Source organism: Rhinolophus sinicus, linkage group LG03 (assembly GCF_036562045.2).
Source record: "Rhinolophus sinicus isolate RSC01 linkage group LG03, ASM3656204v1, whole genome shotgun sequence".
Lineage (NCBI taxonomy): Eukaryota > Metazoa > Chordata > Mammalia > Chiroptera > Rhinolophidae > Rhinolophus > Rhinolophus sinicus.
The window spans coordinates 129,625,808-129,650,765 of record NC_133753.1 but is presented as its reverse complement, the minus strand read 5'-3'; the positions used below and the strand labels follow the sequence as shown (position 1 = coordinate 129,650,765).

General features: G+C 31.0%; 1 long non-coding RNA gene across 1 annotated transcript in view; it reads right to left on the bottom strand.

The window, feature by feature from the left end:
- The window catches only part of LOC141570401 (uncharacterized), a 213,610-nt gene extending 199,463 nt beyond the window's left edge, over positions 1-14,147 (bottom strand). The window contains exons 1-2 of the long non-coding RNA XR_012494405.1: positions 14,010-14,147; positions 9,600-9,716 (exon numbers count right to left, since the gene is read on the bottom strand). This is a non-coding gene — a long non-coding RNA (uncharacterized LOC141570401). The remainder of the gene's footprint in view (positions 1-9,599; positions 9,717-14,009) is intronic.
- Between the last annotated feature and the right edge of the window lie 10,811 nt (positions 14,148-24,958).

Here is a 24,958-nt window from a genome sequence, read left to right as displayed (position 1 = left end):
AGTTGTCATGTCAAATTGAATGTCAGCAGTACAGATTAAAAATCTAAATATCCATCACCATAGGTTGAAAATATAGTCAAGAGAAAAAATTAAAAAGAGAAAAAAATGCAACACAAAGAGGCAAGAATATAGAAAAAAAAGATCTCTAAATATCAGATTTAGTACACCAAGTAACTCAGCAGACAAAAATTCCAAGTGCTGATATATGTTCAAAACACGATGTTTGAATATTCACCTAAACTGACAGAAGAAACCAGATATATTTTTTTGTTTACATAGTGCACTGATTCTCAATATTTGTTATATATTTTTTAATCACCTGGGTAGTTTCAAAGTCCTGATGCCCATATCATATACCAAATCATTGAAATTATATGGTTTTAAGGTGGTAACTAAGCAACGGTATTTCTTATTTGTATTAAAATTTGGAAACTGTCATATATTCATATTCATGTATGAGCCTGATTTAGTCATTAAATAATTACTAGTAATTTTCATTTACATTTTTTGCATAGGGAAAAGGAAACACATACAAATCTAATCAGGTTATTTTCAAGTTTCTGGAAAATAGATATGCTTCAATCATGTGAAGTGCAATAATATTATGATTGCTTTAATTGCATTTGTAACTTAAAATTACATTTCATTTAGATTGCATATTCTAGAAAAAACCTCAAAATTAGGATTAATTATGAACATACCGTATATTGGGGGAAAACCGAGTATTACATACTTCTTTGAAGACGTCACCTTGAATACCTGTTTACTTTAAATTTTCTTGGAAAGTACAGTGATTTTTCTTGCCAAAACAATTTATGTTTTTATTATATAAAATTTTCAATCATAGCGGTGCAGAGAATTAATATGCTACAATGAAAAAGTAAGGTTTATTCTTACAGTATCTTTTATCATAATAAACCAAGTGACTATTTGCTTTGATCTAAAGTCTATTAATGTACTTTGAGAATACCTTTCTACGCTAGTTAAAATGAAGTACCTACAAATGGTAAATTAGGATTCTGTAAGTTTTCTCAGTACTATAAAAGACTTCTCAGAAAAAAAAAAAAACTGTATTTATTTTAATATAAGCACTTTATTTATTCACTTATTTTTTTTTCTGCTTTGATAATAGGATTAAACATATTTTGCCTATAGGAGTATACCTCTTTTGGCATCTTCTTTGTTACACTTAATGGATGTTTCATGTTTAATAACTGTCCTCAGTATACATTGGGCTATGTTTTTCCCTTCAGATTGATATAATCAGGTGATATAAACCGACTTCAGAGACGCAAAAATGATATTGCTTTATACCGGCTATCTAACTGGGGTGACCGTTTGGCTGTGGTCACAGTGTTAATAGTGTTTCTTTTTATTCTCAAAAGTGTCCTACTTTAGATGATAAGTTATACTGTCCCTTTATATCTAAAAATCTGCCACCTCTGATAAGGCTGCTCTAGGAATTTGAAGTTTGACGTGATTTTTTTTTTTTTTTTTTTTTTTTCAAAAAAAGAACCAGGAGATTAATCACCACCTACTGGGATTGGAGAATTCTTCACTTAATATCTAGCATGAACAGGTGAGCAGGACCCTGGCTTTATGTTAAACATAACCATCCTATGTGTTTCCCCTGTAAATTATAGAAGCTAACTGAGGAAAGGTAATGCCGTGACTTCCTTTTTATCCGCTCTGCACCTTATGTCTCCATTGTAACTTAATTAATGTCTATTTTTTGAAAAACTGACTACCTGTATTTTTAGTTTCTACAAGGTGAAACTTTGAGAGTAAAGATACTTTTATTCATCTTTGAATTGCTCTCTACCTCAATCATGGTACTTCTCTCTTTTAATCCACTTTACAGGAAGAAATTAGCTTTTTTTAACAAATGAACAGAAAGAGAAAGGAGAGAATAAATAATAAAGACTGACTAAACATTAATGTGGAATTCTAGTGGTAAATGTGTAAATATGTATAGATTATAACCAGTGTACTGAGTGCACTAAAATATGGCCTAAGGAATGATATAAGAAAAGTGGTGCTCTGGGAATAACATTATGACAATAATAATTTAAAAAAAAAGATATTAACACAAAGAAATTAATGTTTCCATATTTCCTTCTCAACACCTGCTCTTTTTCAATCCTGAAATACTGATTCTACTTTTTTTCCTCCTCTTCTTTATCTTTCTTTTTCTCCTTTTCTTCAACTTTTTTTCTGCCCTGTATTATTCTTAGCACCTGGGGATGTTGGAACCTTAAGGGTAAATCCAGTTTAGTCTAAAATGACTCAGAATTGATGTTATGGAAAAATACAGAAAGGTCTTTAAAATCTATAGTAAATTCAATGATAGAATAAAGCAAGTGACTTGTAAGTGGACTTCATTTTAATTGTCTTCTCAATTTCTCAAATGGTCATAGTATACCTTTTAAAGTAACTCAGCAAACAAAGTCCTAGACACTCTAAAAAAATAAAATATGTTGTTGCGTTCAACAAAGAATGAATAGTCCTTGCTATGAGATTTATTTCAGTTTAAAATATATCTCAAAATTTAAAAAAACATAAAAAAAATAAAATATATCTCAAAAAGTATTGTTCATAGTCAACTATCAATTCTTTCCCTCAAGTATGTAATAATAGCCACCTAATGTTAATTCATAGCCTATTTTGTGACAAAAGTCAGCTTTCTTCTCATTTCAGAGTACCCCTTCCTTGATCTATGTATCATTTAATACTCTCTGAATATCAGATTGTTTCTAATAGTCTGTACAAAGAACAAGATAAACCAGAGATTTAAAGTTTAGCATTACACATTTGCATAGAACTTTACAACCCCACAGACTTAGCAAAGAACCTCAGTTGTGCAGTCTTTCGTCCCTCACAGATAGCCTTTTTACAAAATCAATCTGGGAAGAATTACCATAACAGAGTTATGCTTAATTCTCTCATGCGCCTGTTAATACCCAGAATAATCTTCAAGTTAATTCAGGATGGCTGTTTTATAGCAGAAATGCCATCTGAACTCAAAGAATAAACTAAAAAAACTTGGGAGGAACTACAGAGCCCAAAGAGTCTTTTTTTTTTTTTTTTTAATGAATGTAAGTGATCATAAAAAGCTCTCTGTCTCTAAGGACAAACAAAAGAACAGGCCCTCTTTTAATATGCAAATACAGGAACTAAACATCAACATTGTGTTAACTCCTAATCTTTTTTTTACAAATCTTTAATTTTGGTATCCCATTTCTCTGACAGACTGTATTAGATTCATTGTTCATAAATCAGCCCTGGATTCTCTGAGGCTGAAAGGCCAGGCAGTCAGCTTAATACAGCCTCATTCTCTGTCAGAGAGATCTGTAAACAGTTTCCACAGGGGGGAAAGAAGCTGAAAATCTAATACATGACTAATCATATACGAATGATACAAAATTTGGGAAAGGTTTGCTCTTTTATTTCTTAGTTTGCTCAGGTGCCTCTGACGTGAGTAACTCAACTGCAGAGCACAAATGATCCATTTTGAGAAAACAGACAAATGGGAAAGTGCATATTGTGTTTGGTAGAACATTTGATGCCTATAAAGTTCCAGCACCTTTCAGTCAACCATCATGTTTTCTATCTGATAATAACTTGTTCCAAGTTGAATCACCATGGTTGGCTGCACCCTATCACATCGTCGGATTGGGAAAGTGGAACTTAGAAGTTTGTGAAGTATTTCTTGAGTATTTACAAGTTAACTCCTGATTGAAATAGTCTGCAACAAAATTCCCGGGTCACCTCAGCATACAGCAGAAGCAGTGAACTGCGGTTCAACAAATTGAACTTCAGAGATTATTATGCCCTTTAAATTATCACTAACATCAGTGATGCATTTTTCCTTGTTATATATATACAATTTTATATTTTTATTTTTTGGTGGAATTTGATGCTAATCTCTAGAAAAGAGAGGGGCACTACATGAATTTCATTGATAACTTTCTGAAGAGGATAGAAATAACTGATATTTGTATATATTCTAGCTAATGAAAGAAAAATATAATATTTCAATTTAATTCTTATTTGAAAGAATGTATGGCTGCATTCTCAGAACGTTCAATTCTGCTGGAAGGGACAAGATCTGCTGCTGTACATATAGAAATATTTAATCTTTTTGGTTTTTTGATTTGTAAACTTTCCATTAAATCTATTTGGGGGATATTTTATAATAATTAAATATTACAATAACTTCAAGTTTCAACATTTAATACTGAGGTCATGTTGACTCTAACAACACTGAAATGATATACAGCCTAAAGCGGAAGCAGTTTTCTCACTGACACTAATAATAAAATCACATTCTGAAAATTTGCAACTAAGAGGTGAATAGTACCTACAAAGAATGACAGTTATGGCCATTATCTCTTGTTTTTTGTTCCTAATCTTAGAAGTGAAGACACTTTTGCCGCTTCAGGAATTTTGATAACAAAAAGAGCATGTGGCTGAAGTTTTTTTTTTTTTTTTCAGTTTACATAAAGACACCTAAAGTGTCCAATTATGGCCTGATAGAAAATATTTGGGTATGAGTGAGTACTGCAAAGACCTCATTTATGTGACGTTTTTTAAATGAGGTGTTCAATTTTTGTGAATTTTTTATATCAATACAATTTGACATTTTGGAGGGAAATTTACATATTCCTTCAAAAAATACTTGCTTTTGAACACAGAAAAAGGTTTATCTATAATATTTTTCACTGAAAAATGATAAGACATGGTAGTAGATACACAATTTTTTAATAGTACATTATTTTCTGTACTTTTCCTGTTTTTTTTTTAAATCTTTTAAATATCCCTTTATATTCTTTATGACTCTGCAATCTGCATTCGTTATGTGTCTTACACTACTAGCCTGCTTTCCATTTCAACACATACTGAGTGGGTGTGACTTCTATTAAGTAAAACATCCTTTTAACAATTTAATTTGGTTATTACAAAATTTACACTAAGAGTCCAGAATAATAGGTGTAAATGTATGCCAAATTTTCACATTTCAGAATAATAAAGAAATAATTTTGTTCACCTCAGAACTCTTATAAAACATAATTTGAATATGTTTATATGATGAGTAGAAAACTAAACCAGTTCTCTCCTCTTTGACTAGTAGGTATTATCTGAAACCATGGTTCACTAGTTTAGCAAGAAGAAAAAATACTTCCATTTTGGAGTAATCCATTTCTTTTCTTTCTCTTGTTCTTCCTTCTTTTTCAAATCAATATTGTTCTAATAGATTTGTTCTTTTAAAAACTATTTTAAATACAACACATATAAATGAGGTAAGGGAAGACAATAGTGAGCTCTTGATGTCCAGATCAGTCTGCCATCAAGAAGGCCCCAAAAAAGCTAAACTTGTTTTTGTTAATTTATACAAATATTAATCTGAAACTCATTTGTAATTAAGAATTCACATTTGGACTTAAGAATTCACATTTCAAATAAAAATTCCTTTTAGGGCTATAGACAAGTGAATTTTATATTTTGCCTCTCCCTGTTGATAGAAATTTCTTCATACCAGGCACCTTTCATTCTATTGTCTGACAATTCTAGATGATGCAAATTTATTTCTAATACTGACCCAAAATTTGACATTATTTAATTACCACCTATTTATCCATTATTTTTCAATTTGTAACAATTCAGAAGAAACATAATCTCTGTTACATAGTAGAGATTTCAAGTGTTTGAAAATATTTATCACTGCTTCCACATCACCAGTATTTGATTATTTCAAATACCATGACTTCTATTTCAAAATCATAAGAACCATAGAAAAACATAATATTTTTCTTGTTCATGTTTTACCACAATTGTTTGTAAACTTTTTATACAGTTGTTATTGAATACTTTGGAGAAATTATTTAGTATATGAAGCTGTTTATTTTATCACTGACTAGGCTCTAAGCTGCTACGTTTAGTTGAATCCATTTATATCATCCTGTATTCTGTTGACTTTTTCTTAAGGCATTGGTTATGCTTAAGACATATTACTTACCTATATTTATAATGTATACATTGGGTAAAATAAAGCCTTCCAGATCAAATTAAACAGTGAAATTCCATTAAATTAATAATATTAATTTCAGACTGAGCCCATTGTCAATAAGCTATGGGATAAATATTTTTTAAGCTGTTCTTAAAGAGCACTCTTGACATGATAGGTGTTTTTCTCTGAATGAATAGTTAATGGGGCTTAAAGTGTGCCCTGTTGACTAGTATAGTATACTGACTTGACACTTTAAGTATTGGGTTAAAATTATCCCTTCTTCTCTAATCATGCATCTTAAAATTCCATGATCCACATTTAATACTCATTTATTGAATATATAATATTGGAGACCCTGTATTTTTCCAAAGCCATGTTAAACACAAGTAATAAGAAACAGTTAGAAATATACTCCTAATTTTTAAGGAGCTAATAGTCTAGTAGGGAGAAAAACATAATAAATAATTGAAAGTCAAAATTTTGAGGCAATAAGAGAGATATACCTAAAAATGAGCAAACTAATCTTTCTGTTGATATTCAGAAAAATTAAAAAGGAAGTGATATTTGAACCAACTGTTGCAAAGGTTAAAAATTAACCATATTCTTAAAAATTAACCATTTTTAAGAGAACTTCAAACACAAAGAAAAGCAGGTTAAAAATATAAGGATGGCAAATCATATACTACTACAAAAGCTAATCATAATAGTTGTTTGGTGGAATATTTAGGTTTCTCTATGTTTAGTATTATGACACCTGCAAATTATGATAGTTTTACTTCTTACTTTCCCATCTGTATGCCCTTCCTTCCTTCCTTCCTTCGTTCCTTCCTTCCTTCCTTCCTTCCTTCGTTCCTTCCTTCCTTCCTTCCTTCCTTCCTTTCTTCTTTTTTTTGTTTTTTTGTTTTTTTGTCTAATTGTTTTGTCTAGGACTTCTAACATTATGTTGAAAAAAGGTGGTGAAAGTGGAAAACCTCCTTGTCTTGTTTCTGGTCTTACGGAAAACACTTTTAGCTTTTCACTATTGAGTATTATGTGAACTGTGGGTTGGCCATATATGTCTTTATTATGTTGAGGTATGTTCCCATTATTCCCACTTAGCTGATAATTTTTACCATAAATGGATGTTGGATTTTGTTAAGTGCTTTTTCTGCATCAATTAATATGATTATATGATTTTTATTTTTCATTTTGTTTATGTGGTGTATCACATTAATTGATTTGTGGATATTGAACCAGCCTTGCATCCCAAGAATAAATGTCACTTCATCATGGTGTATAATCTTTTTCATGTATTTTGCTGAATTCAGCTTGTTAATATTTTGTTGAGGATTTTTCCATCTATACTCATCAGTATATTGGTCTATACTTTACTTTTTTGTAATGTCTTTGTGTGGTGGATGTGCAGAAAAGGGAACTCCTATGCACTGTTGGTGAGATTGCAAATTGGTGTAGTCACTATGGAAAACAGTATGGAGGTTCCTCAAAAAATTAAAAACAGAACTACCTTATAACTGAGCAATTCCACTTCTGGGTATTTATCCAAAGAAACCCAAAACACTAATTTTAAAAATGATACATGAATCCCTATGTTCATTACAGCATAATTTACAGTAGCCAAGATGCAGAAGCGACCTATATATCCATCGGTAGATGATTGGATGAAGAAGAAGGTGTACACAGATACAATGGAATATTACTCAGCCATAACAAAGAATGAAATCTTACCATTTGTGACAACAGAGGTGGACCTACAGGGTATTATGCAAATTGGAGTAAGTCAGATAAAGACAAACACTATATGATTCACTTCTATGTGGAATCTAAAGAATAGAATAAACAAACAGAGCAGAAATGGACTCATAGACACAGAGAACAAACTGATGATTGCCAGATGGAAGGAGATGCGGGGCGTCGGGTGAAAAAAGTAAAGAGATTAAGAATTACAAAATGGCAGTTACAAATAGTCATGGGAAGATAAAGTACAGTATGGGATTATAGTCAACAATATTGTAATAACTATGTATGGTGCCAGGTAGGTACTAGACTTATCAGGGGATGACTTTGTAAGTTATATAAACAACTAATCACTATGACGTACACCTGAAACTAATATAATATTGAATGTCAACTGCTATTGAAAAAAAAATAAATTGACATAAAAAAGCTGATTATAAGAAAACAAGTGATGGCTCCATTAATATGACAAAATAAATTTCAAGATAAAAAGTATTGTCAGAGATAAAGAAGGTAGTTTTTAGTAGTAAAATAATCAATTATTTAAGATGAAATAATAAACCTGTGTATCTTTGCCCCAATAACCAAATTTCAAAGTACAAAAAGGAAAAAAAAAAACACTACTAGAGAGACAAAAACACAAACCCACATCAAAGCTAGAGATTTTGATATTTCATTCTTAGTATTTGATAGAATGAATAGAACAACCTTATAACCAAATTAACTTTCTCGACATTTGTAGGTCACTATACACAACATATACAGAACATGCATTATTTTCAAGTATAAGTGAAACACTTTCCAAGATAAACTCTTAAAAAATAAATATCAAATAATTAAAATTATATAAACCATGTTCTTTAATCACAAATAAATTAAGAGTTAATAACAAAAATAAATAGAATATTCATTCTTTGAACTTGAACCATCACACTTCTAAATAACCCATGTCTTATAGTATGAATGGCAAGTAATGATTTAATCATTCACTTTGAGAGTCCCAAAATATAGATTAAATTATACCCAATATAGATAGGAATATAATAAATATAAGAGCAACAGTTAACAAAAAATAATTTAAAAACAATAGAAAAGGTAACTAAAGTTAAGTTAGCTGTTTGAAATATTTATAAAATTAATAAAATCTTAGAAAGACCAATGTAGAAAAATAAAAGAGAAGTCATCAACATTTGTAAAGAAGTAGAATATCACTATAGATGCTAGAGATATAAAAATGGATAATAAAAGAATATTTGAAATAACTTGTCATAATGATAATAAATTTGATCATATAGATGAAATGGGAAAATTCTTTGAAAAATAACATACCACGCTTGCATCTGTAAAATAATTTAGAGTTGTAATTTAAAATCTTCCCAAGAAGAAACTCTAGGCACAAATGATTTTACTGGTGAAATATATCAAACATTAAGGAGGGAATACTGCTAGTCTTAAATAAGTACTTTCAGAAAATACTTTCAGAATAAACATATTTTAACTAATTTTAAGAATTGCCCCGATACTAAGATCCCACAAGGATAATTCTAGAAGAGAAAAATTAAAGGCAAATCCTTCTCATAGACTCAAAATTCTTACATATAATTTTCTAGTAAAATACAGCAACATTAAAATTTCATAATATATCATGACTAAGTATAATTTAACACAGGGATGTTTATTTAACAACAACCCTAGGTATTGAAAGAATATTAAGTGATTAGCTCATATATGAAGAAAAGTTATTTAAGAAAATCCATACCATTCACAATAAAATTTCTCAGTGAGCAGAATAGAAGAGAACTTTCTAAATTTGATAAAGGAGATCTACAACAAGAACCAAAAATAAATAATGACTTACATCATTCTTCATGGTGAATTACTGGAAGGATTTCTCTTAAGACCAAGAAAAAGGCAAGGATGTCCTTTCTCACAACATCTGTTCCACTTCTGTTCTGCTAAGGTGCAAAGTTCCAGTCTAAAAACACAAGCAAAAGTAATTAGAGACACAAATATTGGAAAGAAAGAAAAAAACCTATATTCATATGCAGACAATAGGATTATATACATAGAAAATTCAAAGATATCTAACACACAAACATTAAAACTAACACTTGAATTTAACAAGGTTGCAAAATATAATACAAGTCCAATATTAAAAAAATAGTAATTCATATCCTATAGAGGAAAAATTGGAGAATAAAATGTAAAAACATTTAAAACACCATTAAAAACAAAGTATTCCAGACTCATTTAATGAAAAGTGTGCAAGACCTGTAAAATGAAAACTACAAATATTGCTGAGAAAAACTGAAGATCTAAATAAATAGAGATCTATAACATGATCGTGGGTTAGAAAACTCAATATTGCTAAAATGTCATGCTCTCTGAGTTGACCTACAAATTCACTACAATTCTAATCAATATGCTGTCCCTGTTTTCCTGTAGCAAGAAAGTCTGTTTAAAACTATTATCATGCATGCAAAGGACCACAGGTAGCTAAAACGATCTTATAAAAGAACAAGTTTGTGCATCTAAAGGATAACTTTGCTGGATCTGGGTGGTGAGTTCACAATGTAATATATAGATGATGTATTACAGAATTGTACACTTGAAACCTATGTAATTTCACTAATCATTGTCACCCCAATAAATTTTAATTAAAAATAAATACATACATACATACATACAAACATACATGCTTTTTAGATATATATATACATATATATACATATATATGTATATATATGTGTGTATATATATGTATATATGTGTGTGTATATACATATATATATATAGAGAGAGAGAGAGAGAAACAGTTTGGATAACTTTGTAAAGTTTTCTATAAAGCAATACAGTTTGGTACTAATGTAAGAATTTTAGAAATCAATTAATGGGACATAAGAGAAAGGTCATAAATAGACATATGGTTGATTTTCTACAAACATGCTAAAACTATTCACAGATAAACATATTCTTTTGAAGAAATGGTGTTAAAATATTTAAATAGCTGTGTGGAGAGAAAAAAATAAACCCGAAACTCTAGGTTATATCAAAAACAAAAAGTCAAGTAGGATCCTAGACCTCAAAATTGGAGTTGATATATAAAGTTTCTCATAGGAATCATATGATAATGTCTTCATGACTTTGATATAAGCAGTTTTCTTATTCAAGACACAGATTAAAAAAAAAACACAGTAATCATACAAAATGAATACTTCTTATCAAAAGCGGCATTCAGAAATTTAAGAATATACAAGCAGTATGAATATATGAATGACAAATTGTATCTAGAATATGTAATGAACTCCCATAAGCAATAATGATTTTTAAAAATAGCCAAATGAAAAAAAATGGGCAAAAGACTTGCTCAGATATATTACAAAAAAAGATATCAGTCTGATTGATAAGATCATGAAAAAAAGTACTCAACGTTATTAGTCATCAGCAAAATGTAAATTAAAACTAAAATTATATGCCAATTCACACTCACAAAAGAGCTAACATTATAAAATTTAACAAAAAGACATATGTTGTCAAGGATGTGAGTAACTGAAAATCTAATATATTGCAGGTGATGGTATAAAATGGTACAATTACATTATTTTAAAAAATCAACATCTAGCAGCCAAAATGTTCATCCCTGATCATTTTTCCAAGTAAAATTCAAATTTATATACACAAAAGAATTCTACTACAAACACCATAACTGCCTGTTTCTTATGCTGGATTTAAATCATATATTTATTTCACATGTCAGGCACCCGTAGGCACTGAATTTGTTACCTTGAGATAGTAAATAATTATTATTTAAATAAATAAGGCTGAACCTGTTGATAGGAAATAAAATAAGGTGTACAAGCAGTAAAAGATATATTGATGAAATTTAGATTTGAAAGGGAAGATTTTGGAAGTATTCTTTTTTTGCCTGCATAATTAAAATTATCTGTTTCCCATGGTCTATATTGAGTGCTGAACATTCTTTGTGTCATTCATTTCTCCACACCTATTTTTATTGGCCACTGATAATTATAGAAGGCCATTTCCATTATAGATGATGGCCTTGTTCCATATCTAAATAATACATAGCAAGCCAACTAAAACAGATTATGACAGTTATAATCTGGAAACTCCACACTAGTCCTGCGTTAATAATGGCTACAAAAAGAGCGTTGCAATCCATCTTGAAAAGACTATTAAAGGTGATATTTGGTATTTTAGGAAAGTTTCAGAATCTGAGTTATATCTAGAAATGATTTTTGAAAACATATTAAATAGTTATGGACGGTGGTGCTGGGACTTCAGTCCTCTATAATTTCACTCTGTCGTACCCTAAATTGTGTTAGTGAGATAGGCTCTTTTGAGGATTCGAGAGAGTGGCTGTGTCTTATTAGGTATCTTTTCTCATTTCTGGATGTCAGTATATTTTATTTAAACAGTGGGCCTGAGCATGGTGCTGACTCTTTTATAAATTGGAATAAACTCTTTACTTACCATAGCAACCACTGTAGAAGAAGATTCAAATGCCAAGACTGGCACAGAGTTCACAGTTGATATAATCATGCCAAATAGTTTGCAATTAGACTCCGTGTAGTTTTTTTTTAAGGCTTTTGTATCATGATAAGAACAGTGAATGTACTAGGAGTGGGATTTGTTTTTAATCAGCACACATGAATATAATCATCATCACCACCATCATCAACCACAACAAAAACTATCTTGAGTGCTTCTATATAGGACCCAACACTACAATTAATGGGATATTTGATTACATATTAAATATAGAATATTAATTACACAATGATGTAAAAGGCTACTGATGCTTGCATCGTACACACAGCATATACCCACAATTGAATGTTGTACACAAAGGAGAAAAATATATATATCACATACATACGCAAGTCTATTCTCAAAATTGTGAATGGTTAGATTATTTTAGAAGGAACATGATTAAAATTGTTATTACAACTCAGTGTATAAGTGACAATATGTTATATATCATCCTCATACATAGATGTATGTGCTTTGAATACATTTTATCTTTCAATAACTTTTTTCCTGTTTAATAGAACTCTTTCCTTCATTTATATTACTTTTGGAGCCATATTTTTCCATAAAGCCTTCACAGAGCTAATTAAAAGAGTGATTATAACTCCTGGTCCCATCTTGCCTCAGGATGCAACTTAAACAATAATGAGAAAAACAACAAAATCTGGCGGGGGGGGGTGTCTTATTTCCAGATCTGTCACATTGTGTTATCCAAAATGTCCAGTTTTTAACAAAAATTTGTAAGGCATACAGAAATAGTTAAATATGGCATATACACATGAAATAAAACCAGTCAACAGAAATGGTCTCTTAGAGGGTATATAGCTTTTAAAACAGCTAATATAAATATGTTAAAGTTAGTAAAGAATAACATACAAAGAATTAAACAATATATCATGAAATAGAGAGTATGAATAAAGAGATATAAATTATATTTAAAACTAAATATTCTGGATTTGAAAAATACAATAACCAAATGGAAAATTCACTAGAGTGAAAATCACTAGAGCAGATCCAACCTATAAGAAGAATCAATAAACTTGATTATAGATAATTGAGATTCTTCAGATTGAGGATCAGAATTAAAAAGTATAAAACAATAACAGACCCTCAGAGGCCTGTGGATACTACCCTGTTTCCCCGAAAATAAGACCTAGCCGGACAATCAGCTCTAATGTGTCTTTTGGAGCAAAAATTAATATACAATCCGGTCTTATTTTATTATAATATAAGACTGGGTCTTAATATAATATAAAATATAATGTAATATGATACTGAGTCTTATATTAATTTTTGTTCCCAAAGACGTATTAAAGCTGATTATCCAATTAGGTCTTATTTTTGGGGAAACACGGTATTAAAGGTGCCAAGTATATATAACAGCAGCCCCAAAAGGAGAGGAGGAAAAAACAAGAGTGGAAAAATGTTTCAAGAAATAATGAATGAAATATACCAAATTTGATGAAAATAGTAATCTATACATCCAAGATGCTCAACAAAGTGCAAGCAGGATAAACTCAAAGAGATCCACAATGACTTCCAGTTTCAGTTCCTCAGGAAAAGAGCTTGGAAGTCTCTATTCCATTCTAACAGAAGGTAAAAAGCAGAACAGACTGAAAAACAAACTCTTCTTAGATCTATAGAGAAAGGAGGACACTGGGCAAACCACTGCCCTGAGATTGGAAAGACAGATTGGCAAATACAAGCAGTCATGACTCACCAGCAGAAACCAACACAGGAACCAGAGCTGGGGTAGGAAAACCTGAACTGTTATTGATGACTTGCTAGAGGCTTTGCGTGTAGAAGTCTGAGAGCTAAAAACTCCTGGAGGAACTCCATAATGTGGTTGAGATTTAACTCCAGGAATTTGACCAGATTCCCACAGTAAATATCAGAGAAAAATCCCCTGCTTCCAGTAGGGGGAGAGGAAAGGAACCACTTTGAAATATGCCAGAGCACTCTGTTCTAATGAGGCCTGCCCTCAGGGGAAAGAGTTAATCAGAGTCTAACATGTGGATATTATCAGAGCCAAAATCACTGGGGAAGGGAAATACCCAAGTCCAGGACTCTCTATTCTTTCCTGTGTCACGAAATGGTGAGGAACAAACACTGAGAAACATTTGGGAAATTCACAGTCCAGAGGCGTGGCTCACTGAAAGATTGAGATATAATCATAGGGCTAGAAAACATTCCCTCTTCCCTCACATCTCACCACCACATTACTAAAGGCCTATTGATAGTAGTTCCTTTAACCCAATACAGCTGTACCAAGTATAATAACCAATAAAAAATTATAAGGCATACAAAAAGGCAAAAACCACAATTTGGAGAGAGACAGAACAAGCATCAGAATCTGAAATATATTTTTATAATTATTCTATTTTATTTTTAGTGATTGTTGTTAATCTCTTATTATGTCCAATGTATAAATTAAACTTTATCATAGGTACGTATGTATACGAAGTCTGACAAGTTCGTGAACTTGTTGCAACGATGTTGCTAATCTTTTTGAAATCAGAGGAATTATTCATTATGAATTTGTACCAATTGGGCAAAAAGTTAACCAAGTTTACTATTTGGAAGTGCTGAAAATGCTGTGTGAAAAAATTAGACAACCTGAACTTTTCACTAACAATTCATGGCTCTTGCATCATGACAATGCACCAGCTCACACAGCACTGTCTATGAGGGAGTTTTTAGCCAGTAAACAAATAATTGTATTGGAACACCCTCCCTACTCACCCGATCTGGCCCCCAATGACTTCTTTCTTTACCCAAAGGTAAAGGAAATATTGAAAGGAAGATATTTTGATGACATTCAGGACATCAAGGGTAATACAATGACACTGATGGCCATTCCAGAAAAAGAGTTCCAAAATTGCTCTGAAGGGTGGACTAGACGCTAACATTGCTACATAGCTTCCCAATGAGGCATATAGCACTTTTTCTAGGATGAGTTTGCGAAATCAATTGTCAGACCTCACATATAGGCTTTGGTACTATTTGCAGTTTCAGGCATCCACTGGGAGTCTTGGAATGCATCCCCATGGAAAAGGGAAAACTGCTGTATATTGGTTTATGTTAAGATGTAAAATGTAATTCCAAAGCCAATTACTAAGAAAATAACTCAAAAATAAAGTAAAATAAACAAGGGAAATAAAATGTTAAAAAAAAAAAAAAAGAAAAACACAAAACAATTTAACATCAAAGCAGCAGCAGACCATAAAGGAGAAATAGAGGAAGATGAACAACAAAACATAAATAATATATAGAAAACAAGTATCAAAGTAACAGATGTAACTTCTACCTTATTAATAATTATACTAAATGTAAGTAAATTAAATGCTTCGATAAAAAGTCAGATATTTACGAGATTAATTAAAAAAAATCCCATAATCTAACTATATGTTATCTACAAGAGAAACACTCTAGACTCAAAAACAGAATAGTTTTAAAGTAAAAAGATAGAAAAAAAATTATATTACACAAACAGTAATCAAATAAGACTGCAGTGGTTATATTAACATAAGGTGAAATAGGCTTTAAGACAAAAATTGGTATCATAAAGTGAGAGATTTTATAATGAGTGAAAAATAAGTATCAGGAAATTATAAGAACTATAAACATATAGCACCTAAAACAAAGCACTCAAATGTATGTAGAATCATTGGGTTTATGTTAATGAGTTGTCTTTTGGCAAGCATTTAAAGATGAGAGCTGGTTGCCATGGGAACCAACTAAGATTAGTGGGTTGGAAATTTCAGTCCCACACTCTAATTTCTGGGGAGTAAAGAGGGGTTGGAGGTTGAATCAATAGGCAATGGACAATGACTTAATCAATCATGCCTATGTAATAAAGCCTCTATAAAAACCCAAAAGGACATGCTTCAGAGAGGTTTGGGGTTAGTGAATATGTGACAATTTGGAGAGAGTGTCATGCCTAGAGAGAGCATGGAAACTCCCTGACTTTTCCCCGTACATTGCCCTATGCATCTCGTCCATCTGGCTCTTCCTGAGTTATATCATTTTATAATACAAATAAAGAAATTACATTACAAAAAATTACATTAATCATAGGAACAATGAGTTAGACAACAGATGAAATGGATGAATTTCTAGAAAGAACACTGTAACTGACGTAAGAAAATACAGAAAATCCAAATGGATCTATATCAAGTAGAAATATTGAATTACCCTGTTTCTCCGAAAATAAGACCTAGCCGGACAATCAGCTCTAATGCGTGTTTTGGAGCAAAAATTAATATAAAACCTGGTATTATATTATATTATGTTACATTATATTATGTTATATTATATAAGATCCAGTCTTATATTACAATAAAATAAGACCAGGTCTTATATTAATTTATGCTCCAAAAATGCATTAAAGCTGATTATCCGGCTAGGCCTTATTTTCACGAAACACAGTAGTAATGAAAAAACTCTCCCCAAAGAAGAGTCCAAGCCCAAATAGCTTCATTTTTTATTTATAGTAAACATTTAAATAGCAATCAATGGAAATCTTTCAGAAACTCTTCCAAAAAATAGATGAGGAAACTCTTCCTAAATTGTTATCTGAGTTATCACCCTAATAAAAAAAAAAACACAGAAAAATAAAAAAAAAGGAAACCACAGAAAAGAAAATATTTCAAAAAATACTAGCAGATCAAGTCCAGTAACACATAAAAAATACAATATACAGTGAACAGGGGAATTTATCCTACACATGCAAGCATTGTTCAATATCTGTAAATCAATCAATATAACAGACCATATTAATAAAACAAAGGAGGAAAAAAAACACGATCCAGAAAAAGCATTTGGAGAATGACAACATCGATTCATGATTAAAAAAAAATCAACAAACTTGGAATATAAGGGAATTTCCTCAAACTGAAAAATGTCATCTGATAAAACCTACACTGAACATCGTACTTAACTGGAAAAGTTTCAAAATGTTCTCTCTACGATGGATAAGAAGACAAGGATGTCCATTTTTGCCACTTCTATTCAACATTGTAAGAGGTTCTAGCCTGGGTAATAAAGCAAAAAAAAAAAAAAAAAAAAAAAGGAAAGGAAGAAAGAAGTACAAGAGAAGTAAATTTATCTCTATTTGAGGATGGTATGATTTTATATATGGATATTCCTAAGGAATCCACTAAACACTATTAGAACTTATACACAAGTTCACCAAAGCTACAAGATATGAAATCAATATTAAAATTTTAATTGAGAAACTACATACTATCAATGAAAAAATGCAAAAATGAATGAGAGAACAACCTGATTACAACAGCATCAACAAGGGTAAAATACCTAAGAAGAAATTTAACAAAATAAGTGTAAGACTTGTTCACTGATAATTATACAATATTGTTGCAAGAAATTAGAGATCTAAGTAAATATTAAAAATACCCATATCTATGGACCAGAATTCTTAAAATTGTTAATATGAAAATACTCCACAAACAGATCTACAGATTTAATGCAATCTCTATCAAAATTCCAGCTACCTGTCTATGTCTTTGTGCTTGTTTGTTTTGTGGAAATTGACAAATTGATTCTAAAATTCATATGAAATGCAAGCTCCCAGAATAGCTAAAACAATCTTGAATATGAAGAACACATTTGGTAGACTAATACTTCTCAATTTCAAAACTTACTACAAGATATAGTAATCAAGACTATGTGGTACTGGCAGAGGATAGACATCCAGATCGACTGGATAGAAATGAGAGTCCATAAAGAAACCATTACATTTGTGGTCAGTTGACAAGGGTTTCAAGACAACTCAATGGGAGCACAATAATCTTTTGAACAACTACTGCTGGAATAAATTGATAGCCACATGAGAAAGTAAATGAAATTGACTCTTATGTACATCATGCATAAAAATTAAGTGAAAATAAATTATAAGTCCAAATGTAAGAGTTAAAGTTCTAAAATTTTTAGATGAAATTGTATGAGAAACTTTGTGACCTTGCATTTGGCAATGGTTTCTTAGATATGGCACCAAAAACACATATGACAAAAAAAAGACAAATTGAACTTTGTCAAAACTAAAAACTTCTGTGCGTCTAATTGTACCATCAAGAAATTGAAACTAGTCCACAGTACCAGAGAAACTCTGCAAATTTTATAATTGATAAGGCCTTTATACCCAAAATGTATAAAGGACTCTAATAATTCATTAATAAGAAGATAAATATCCCAAAAAATATAGGTAACACATCTGAATAGACATTTATCCAAAGTAGATATGCAAATGGCCAATAACATGAAAAATGCTCAACACCATTAGATAAATTCAAATCAAAATCATCAGATACCACTTCACACCCACTAGAATGACTATAATAAAGAAGACACATTAAAATATTAGCAAGTGATATGTAGAAATTGGAACTATGGAAAATAATTTTGGTGTTTCCTCATAGAACCACTATACAAAATCCTGTACACAATTGTTCATAGCAGCATTATTCTTAAGTCAAACAGAGGAAACAATCCAAATCTCTATCAACTGATGAACAAATTAACAAAATGTTAATGTAATATATTTATGCAATGAAATATTATTTGGCTATAAAAAGGGGAATTATCGATCCATGATACAACATGGATTGACCTGTTGTATCCTAAAAATATTATGGTAAGTAAAAGAAATGGCCAAAATAGGCAAATCAATAGTGGACTCCTTAGGAATATCCACATATGAAATCATACCATCCTCAAATAGAGGTAAATTTACTTCTTTCTTTCCATTTTATATATCATTTATTTATTTTTCTTGCTTAATTACCCAGGCTACAACATCTTATAATGTTGACTAGAAGTGGCAAAAATGGATATCCTTGTCTTCTTATCCATCTTAAAGAGAACATTTAGAAACATTTTTGTTACTAAAGAGTGAGGGATAATAACATTTTTAGTTCCCAATGTATGAATTTGCCATTCCTTGGGAAACATGATCATGTCCATAGATCCAGAAAAAGCATTTGGAGAATGACAACATCCATTCATGATAAAAAATAATCAACAAACATGGAATATAAGGGAATTTCCTCAAACTGAAAAATGTCGTCTGATAAAACCTACAGTGAACATCATACTTAACTGGAAAAGTTGGACATTTCCATAACTTAATAATTTCAGTATTCATGTCAAAACAAATAAATTTGCCCTGTGTTCCCCTTAACTGTTTTATCTCATCTGTGTACCAGTGTCCTCACCCAGTCATTATTGTTGCTTCCGAGGCCAGAAAATTTGAACTCAGTTTTCATTCTGACTTCTAGCCTCCTCATTCATGCACATTTCCATATTCACCCATCATTACCTCTAGAATATTGCCCAGAATTATCCTATTTTCACTTTGCAGCTGTTAATTTTTTCCATTAATCACTTTTTTCCTGCTATTTCACTTTTCTTGTTTATGATATTCCTAAATCAAACCTCCTACATCAGAGAACAGAGTAACTGGAGTCTTCTTTATAATTTTAGTTCAGGAAAATAACTTCAGCATTTTTTAAAGGACATAAGGAGTGAAGTATATTTTATTGATTATGTTTTGAAAATAAGATAAGAACTTCATTATAAGAATAAAGAGGAATGAGAAGATATAGAATAAGGGAAGCAAAGAAAATACAGTGAAAACTACAACTTGGTGAGAGTAAGACAGTTGAATAACAGAAAAAAAAGAGAGAAATGCACGGTGTGGTGTATAAAGGAAAAAAGTCAATACACAAAAAAACAGGGCAGACAGTAAATAATTGTATAAGAGGTTGGGAAAGAAAATCAAGAATCAACAAGAATGGGAAGTGAATAAAGTCATGGGCAAGTTTAAGAAAGGAGATTCTACTTTTAAAACACATATTGAAGGCTTCAATTATTCAGTCTGTGAGTTCATCAAGAGGGTGCCCCTGAAGCTTTGGGTGTAAAATGCCTTTAGTAGATGGAGTGGAACCAAGGAGCTCAATGTTTGGAGAATGCGCTGCCTGCACTCCATGCTTTGGCCCCCAAAGCCACCATGTAGCAAACTATTCATAATTGGGCCCGCTGTTCCCTGCATCTGAGCAATTCAATGTGTTAAGCTTTAGTGAAGAATGACAAGCCATTATAAATTTTCGTCTCCATGCATATGTATAAGCTTTGGTTATAATGTGCTTAAAACACACACACACACACACACACACACACACACACACTACATAGTGGAACCTAATAGAAACTTTCACATGGTGTTGTTTCCATCATGCATAATTCATACAGAAGAAATTAGAAGAAAGCAAGTAGACATTGACTTTCTTAAGTTTTTGTTTTACTTTTTTTCTGATTTTTAATTTATTCCTTTGGGGGGAAATGCTTCTCTTGTGCTCTATTGATATTGTTATTCAGTGAGCTTTAAGTATCATCCACGTTTTCTTGTTCAATCTAAAATCATATTTTATATGTTAATTTTACCCTTCATCGTTTGTTGTCTGATTTGTTTTTAATCATCATCTTTTAGAGAATTTCATTCAGGATTCAATAACCATTATTCTTCAATGATTTTACAATATAATGAAGCATATTCGCAACACAATATTTTTCTTAAATCCATGGATATTATTATCATATGTATTTTCAAAGTCTCTTAGAATGTCTTCGTGTAACTGAATTAAATACAGTTTAATTACATTAAGTAATTTTAATTACTCATTACAAGTAATAACTTTAAGCTTTAGAATGTATTTGAATTGGAAAATAATTTGAATACCTGGCTTAACAGCTCTAGTGTGGTGTGAAATTAATTTGCATTATACATATCTTACCTCTTTTTAATAAATGCATAGATGGAAGACAGAATGAGAAAGATAAGAGGCTCTGAAAATCACTTTTAAATTTATTAATTAAAAAGGGCATTTTCCATGGTGAGCAACTGCACTAAAACATGATTACTTATTGAAGAAAAACATGTTTGATTATACAATAACATTAAATAATGAATCATGAAATATTTAAAAACATTATTTCCCTAGAGATCATATTATTTCACTGTAACCCAATATAAGCACTAGGACTACTGTTGATAATCGTAATAAATTAATTCTGAAGAGTCTAATTTAGGTAATTGGTGGAAGACGGGAAGGAATGACAGGTAATGAAGACAGAAGTAAACCTTATCAATTTATCCATTACACCCAATATTTTTGCTAGTGTAATTTCTAGCACCAACATGATTTTTCACCTTTTTTTTTTCAAGTAAACTTCTCTTCTTTTTTTGGGGTGGGGGTGGGGGTGGGGCGGGGAAAAAGATCCAGCAATAATTTAACAAATGTTAGATTTCTTCCTAGAATAAATGTATGTAAGTAAGGGACACAAAAATTTGTAAATGATACTCTTGACTTAATTATATGAATGTAGGTAACATTGTAATGTTAGCTAATACATACAATTTTTTTTTCCCTATCTGATACCAATAGCTTACAAATTCTAAGCCTGGAATCTATCCCTATCTGTCCTAGTATGCTATCATTTAATCTTAACTGATCAACCAATCTAAAACTTCCAGTAGATGTTATCTATAAGCTGTGAAATGTCAAAAATTAAAAATAGATAATGAACTAAAAGTGCTACCTCCAGAAAGACTAACAGACTTTATTTCAGAAACACAAGCATTTAAAAATCGATGCTAAATGCTTTTACTATGAGAGTGCTCAACATTGAGATTCTAAAAGACGGATTAAAACTTCTTAATAGAAAAGGGGGAAGAAACTAAAACTAACACACACACACACACACACACACACCTTACACAAAATCGGCAACCACGAAAGTACATGGATAGAAAGAGTGTAACTGGTTTTCATAAGAAATGTGTCATAAAATCAGAACATGTAGAAATATTTAATACAGTTATTTTTTCATAAATTAAGAATCACTCAATTAAATAATGACCCTTACTTTACCCCTTAGAGATATTAAACCCCTGGTTGTGACGTCAGTAAAATATGGGAATGAAAAATTGAAGAAATTTAATTTTGATGAATTATCTATATTGTTCCACTTACAATATGTATAAATAAGTGATCTTAATTTTATCATACATAAAGAAGGATTATATATTGTAATACATAGATGAGAGGGAGAAAATGGAGCATCATTACCTTTTTACTTCTTAAGGCCTTTAAGGTCTAACTTTATATACAATTATGTTTGATTCAAGGCTATGGATTACATATCTATTCCAGGATTTTAGATGAATCATTTATATAAATGATATTAAATGTTAGAAGATGCACTAAAATAATTTAATTTTATATTACCTAAGCTGACTATGTAAATACAAGTGACTTCCAATCATTTTATATATTCATCACTAATCTTAAAATTATAAAGTGCTAATAAATTTTATTTTTAATAATGTTACACACCATTTATTTTAATTATATTGCCTTATATATTACCCAAGTAAAATGTCATTTTAATATGACACAGGAACTACTAGAAATTATCCAGTCATCTAAAGTTAAAACTACTCTTAAAGAATGAAACTAGTGTATATCAATATGTTAGTGAATGTTAGTGATAAATTCAGTAATCTGTGTGTTTTTTTTAAAGTAACCATAAGGTCAGCCATTAAACAAATGTTATTTGAACACCTAGATTTTGCCTGGCACATTTCTAAATATATAACAGAAATGAACTGACTATACTCTTTAGGGTCTTTTGAGTCATCAGGATTCTGTTTGAATCATGATTTTAACTAAAAACATCTCATTCTTAACATATATATATATATATATATATATATATACACATATATGTGTGTGTGTGTGTGTGTATGTGTATGTGTACATATATATATATATATATATATTATATATGAAAGTTATTCCTTCAGAATATAGAATGTGTTATGAAAGGAAGATGATTTGCACATGGTGTTTAAATGTCCAACAATATAATCATACCAAACTGGCAGTGTGTGTCCATCCCTGTCTAGAGTAAAAAGTGACCAGACTCATGAAAATAAGTCAAGAGGCTATATAGTAGATCTATCAGTGTAAAGGAAATGGATGCTTCCAATGTTCACGGCTTGAGGGTATCCATCAAAAAGATTGTACAACTTATCTTCAACCCTTGCTATGATTATCTAGTATGAAGCAATATGCTAATTTAATTTGACCTCTCATATAACCTTGCCTAGAGGGAGTGACTTTTCACCCAAGTATCATTTTACATGTCCCACTTTAAATGAACACACTGGCGTTCTGATTTTAATGATTTGTTTCTGCAAGCTTGTGTCATATAACTCCTCCTCCACCCGCCCAGTGATTAATCCATCATTACAGAAATGATGACAAATGAAATTTTTAAACCTAGAATTTGGGAGGACATGATTTTGTTTAGGACAATGGTACACTGCAGGATCCTTGGCAATGCCCATATGGATTCCAAACTCACTGCCCGGATTCTCTTCACACTAAAAATATCCACTTTCACATTAACAATAATCAGGAAAATTTAGAAGCAGAAGAATATTACACAATGCTGAGTTTATTCCTTTCTTTTATTAATAAAGTAAATGCCCAAAGAAAAAAGTGACCTGCATAGTATGTCAGTAGAAATCAGACAAAAGAGGCAAGGAGTTGCCTTCTGACTTATTTGTACTTTCCAAATCTCACATGAGTGCTTATAACTGGCAGAACTCAGTGCACATCTAAAATTCAAACTGGACGGAATTCTGGATAAAAAGTCTATAGCTTCTAGACTTTATGGAAAAGTATAATAGAAGGAAGTTAGAATGGAATTTAAGTTATGCCATATAACACAGTAATATTTGTAAATGTCCCAGAGAGATACTTTTACATTTTCTCCAGGTAATATGTGTAGGGATGTTAATTACTGGATTGTTTGTGATAGCTTTGAGTTGAAATATATCTACATATAATTAATAGAGAAAAAAGGAAAGCAATATATGGTTGATACATACTATAGACTACTATGTAGCAATAAGAAGCAGCAAGCTAGATGTACATATCTACAGAAAGATAGACATAAAAGTAGTTTGGAGATAAAGAAGTACATGAGATACCTTGCAAAAATAGCACTTAGGGAAATTGAGAATACTTTAAACAGCATGTATTTTATGATATGCTTGAATTATTAAAATACTTGTACCCATATTCAAGCATATATTTATCAAATAGATTACTGTAGGTATCTAGAGGAGTGCTTCTCATTACCAACTTCAACCTGGAAACCATGGAGATGAGGGGATTCTGAAATATACATTTCCTCTCTTCCTCTGTGATAGAAGTGTTGCTTAAATCATACACGCCATCATAGTCCACCCTTTGCCAATTTTTGCAGCCATGCACATCCCCTTTTAATCATATCTAATCTTTCAAGAAAAGGCAGCGTTATTCCAGGTGTGATGTAACTTGTTATTACAACCAAGGATCTACTTTATTTTGCCCCAAAATTCATCTTGATTGAACTCTGTGTTCTAAATCATTTATTTTCTATTTTAATTATAGTCCCCTTTCATATTTTAATGTACACTGAATTACAGTGTAGCCACTATTAATACATCTTGATATTATGTGGGAGGGCAACGGGGAAGGAAAAAAATCAGTTGATTATATACAAATGCATACTTATCAAGTAAGTAAGAAAAGATTTATG